We start from the raw sequence: 3,974 nt of genomic DNA, 5'->3' as shown, positions 1-3,974 counted from the left end.
TGCTTGCTAGGCAAGCGCTCTACCACTGAGCTAAATCTCCAACCCCTTCTTTCTTTATTTTAGTTTACTTTTTGTTTTGTTTTTTTTCAAGACAGGGTTTCCCTGTATAACAGCCCTGACTGTCCTGGAACTCCTTTTGTAGACTAGACTGGCCTTGGACTCACAGAGATCCTCCTGCTTCTGCCTCCCAAGTGTATGCCGCCACACCTGGCTTCATTTTCTTATTTAAGATTAAAAAAAAAAAACCTATGTTTATTTATTTATGGAGGGTGGGGGTGAGTGCATGGAGGTCAGAGGAAACTTGTGAACTCAGGTCTCTCCTCCCACCGTGTGAATTCCAGATCACCAGCCTTAGCGGACAACACCTGCTCAACCTTCTCATCACCTCGGTTTTAAAGTGTTTTTATTATTATTGTGTGGGCGGGACACGTGTGCACGTGAGTGCCACTGTGCACACGGGACTGTCTGAGGACAACTGTTGGGGCTGATGCTCTCATTCTTCCTTCACGTGGGTCGCGGGGTGGAGCTCTGGCCGCTGCCACACCTGCCAGGTAAATGCTTTACTCCCGAGCCAGCCGTCCTGTGGGTTTTTATCTCACTGTTGACGTTCACACGGAGTCTTCCATTCTTAAAGTTTGTTCTTTCAAGCTAGTATAATGGTATTGCTTTCCTGATTCATTTCTCAGCATGGAACGAACATCAGCGTATAGAAAATACACGGCTAGAAGCTCGGCTGTGTGACACATGCCTGTGATCCTTGTACTTGGGAGACAGAGACAGGAGGTCAGAAGTTCAAGGTTATCCTCAGCTGCTTTGTGAGTTCCGAGCCAATTTTGAGACTCTGTCTCATCCCAAGAAGAAGAGGAGAAAGGAAGAGGAGGAGGAGGAGGCAGGGGAGAGAGAGAGAGAGAGAGCGACTGCTTTTGTTGATTTTCTACCCTGGCTCAATGTTTATCAGCTCTAAGAGTTTCTTAGGGGAAGCTTTAGGATCTTTTAAGTGTAGAAAATTGTATTTTCTGCTACCCGGAGTTACAGACAGTTGTGAGTCGCCATGTGTGTTATTTATTAAGCGGCACTGTTTACCATGTGAGAAAAGCCACAGGTACAACAAACCCTCTATAAGAGTTTATTAAGGGGGGGAGTAGAAGTAGGTGCTTAGACCTATGGAAACATCGTGCAGGAAGAGAGGGATATGTGGAACCTGCTTTTATAGAGTCCCCCCACATGTGCATATGGGCTTATGTAGCTACGTCTCGCATGAGCATAGATTACGTGATCACGCAGCACACGGATTGTGTAGGACAGGAGGCCCTGGGATGACTAAGCATCTTGCCAGCCCATGCACAGTCATGTATCTGGGGGAGTGGCCAGGAATTCTAACGTTCTAGACTCTTTGTTTTTTATAAAGATGGGTGAACGGGATGGGGGCACCGTGTCTCCCACAACTGCTTCTGGCTGACTCAGTGGGTGTCGGTTAACTTTTGGGGGTAGGAAAGGGGGCTTTTAGAATAGCTGGACATCCTGAGGTAGTGGATTGTCCTTCGCTGCTTTGGGATTTGTCCATCACCTTCTGCTGCTTTGGGCTCTGTGACTGGCTCTAACAAGGAGCTCGCGAGGCAGAAGAGGAAGTTTAGAAAAGATTTTACCTTGTGGGGGTCCCTGAGGGGTTCCAGGGTGAGGGAGGGGGGTCCTGGGACCAGGAAAGTTTGAATTATACTTATCTGAAGTGCATCTGACCTGTCCAGGTGGATTCAGGCTGGCTCTAGAGCTCGGAAGAATTTTTAAACATATTAAGAAGCAGCCACTGGGAATTTAAAATCTTGAGCTGGTAGCCATGATATTATGTTTAGTACTCTGCTATCAGAATTTTATTGGTTAGTGTTAGCAAGTGGGGGGGGGGGAGAGAGAGAGAGAGAAAGAGAGAGAGAGAGAGAGAGAGAGAGAGAGAGAGAGAGAGAGAGAGAGGAGAAACCTGGAACATGCCTTTCATTTTCACCTGAGAGGCTGCCAAGGGAAATGAAATGTTAGAGTTAATAGGCTGGGTGGCTAGGAGGAGGAGGAGAGGAGCTGCTGACGAGTCTGGAGTGAGGCAAATGTGGGGAGCAGATGAAATAAAAGTTCCTACCTTAGCTAGAAAATCTCTCCCCATTAGGGGCACAGGGCAGGTTGGCACAACTAAAGATGTGTGGGTGAGAGAGATTCCTCTGAAAATACAATTAAGTGGTGGGGTCTGATGAGGTGGGTAAGGCTGTCCCCCTACCCCGACAATAGGGAAACGAGGAGAGGTGGGACCCCAAAAACTCCCTCAGGACTGAGTAAGTGGCTCCAGTGTCCAAAAGGAAGGAAATGGATCACCCCGATACTGTAATGGCTACCCTAGGTTCCCTGTGAGAGATGGCACCTTCAATCGTCCATCGCCAAGCCTAGGAGATCGCCTGGAGGGTGGTCTTTGTTTGATGTCCCCATGCCATGAGGTGCACGGGGGCAGTCAGCTGACCAGTGTCCCTCTTGGTGGCTCTTTGGACAAGGCCCAGATGGTGGCCCACATGGGGCAGGGCAGGCACAGACCCAGTGGCCTTCTCTACCACATTTAAAAACAGGGACCTGGAGGCCGTCGGGCAGTCGGTCAGATAGCGTGTGCCAGCGTTTGGCAGTTCTATTTACGGGCTTTCTCATCTTTCCCATGGCACACCTTAAATGCCACAGCTAAGACTTCTGCCCTGGGGGCCAGAGACTCTCTCCAGATGCTTAAGTTTAGCCCTGATGTGGGGGAAGCTCTGTGAGACAAAGTGGGTCATAAGGAGCTGTCTGTCCTCTGGGCTCTCAGGATCTAGGCTAGTATATTGTAAGAGAGCCTTTGTAAGCTGTTCTAAGAAATGAGATGGATTTTCTTCCTTATCTTGAATTATGGGGAACCGCCTCAGTCCCAGGTGGATGGGCAGCATGGGTTTGATAAACCTCATGTGCATGTATCCTAGCCTGATCTCAAACTTGTCTGCGCTCCTCAGGGCAGCTAGAGAACGAGTGACAGGAGGGGTGACAGTGGGAGCCACAGTCGGACGGTTGGAGCAGCCTGAATACGGAGAGGAGGAGGGGGCTAGAGGAGGAGCTGAAGGGGCAGACGCCCAGGAGTGGGAGCAGGAGGTCGGACAGGCGGAGGTTCATTGGCAGGGTCCAGAGCAGTGGTCAGAGATTCCTCAGGTTCAGGTTGCACAGCTAGGAGCACGTGGGCAGGAGAGAGGAACCAGGAAGGCAGGGTTTGGAGCTGAGGTCAAAAAGGCTTGGATATAAGGTAACTCTTTCCATTTGCCCGTTCGCTGGCAGAAGTTAGGTAATTCCCGTAAAATATCGGGGTCCAAGGAGCCATTAAGTGGCCATTTTTTATTGTTATCTAAGGGATATTTGGGCCATTTCTCAGAGGAGGAGTGGGACTAAGAGGATGACGCCTTATTTCCCATGACCGAGGCAGAGGAAAAAAAAAAAAAAAACGTGATCCAAGACTACAATCTCAGGCATCCCTGAGATCATGTGAGGATTGGTGATTAGCACAAGTCATTCAATGCTTTGTCAGACAGAGAATGAGGACCAGGGTGTACATAGCAAGGACCCCCTGGGGGTCTGATAGCAGCAGGTACAAGTTATTCAATGCTTCATCAAGCGAGAGAATGAGGGCGGGGCGTATGCAGCCCGAGGATGAGGGGGGTGGGCGTCTGACAGTGAGAACGATATCTCAGACTGCAGTCGTGGAAAATGTCTAGAGATTAAAGCCTGTGATGGGGGCTGACCATAGCTGATGAAGGCCGTGGACAGGGGTTTCCCCGATCCCAGGGACACCAGAGGGATGCTGGACAATCTGTGGTTATTCCCACGGGTCCAGGGGACTGTTTAACGCTGGCTGGAAAGGGAAAACTCACAGCCGGTGCTGTGCAAAGTGGTCCGGCAGACGGGCAAATGGAAAAGTGCGCAGTGGTAGA

The sequence above is a fragment of the Peromyscus californicus genome, unplaced genomic scaffold (assembly GCF_007827085.1).
Source record: "Peromyscus californicus insignis strain IS unplaced genomic scaffold, ASM782708v3 Scaffold_17__1_contigs__length_78620276, whole genome shotgun sequence".
Classification (NCBI taxonomy): domain Eukaryota; kingdom Metazoa; phylum Chordata; class Mammalia; order Rodentia; family Cricetidae; genus Peromyscus; species Peromyscus californicus.
The sequence above is the reverse complement of the archived record's forward strand: the minus strand, read 5'-3'. Positions refer to the sequence as shown.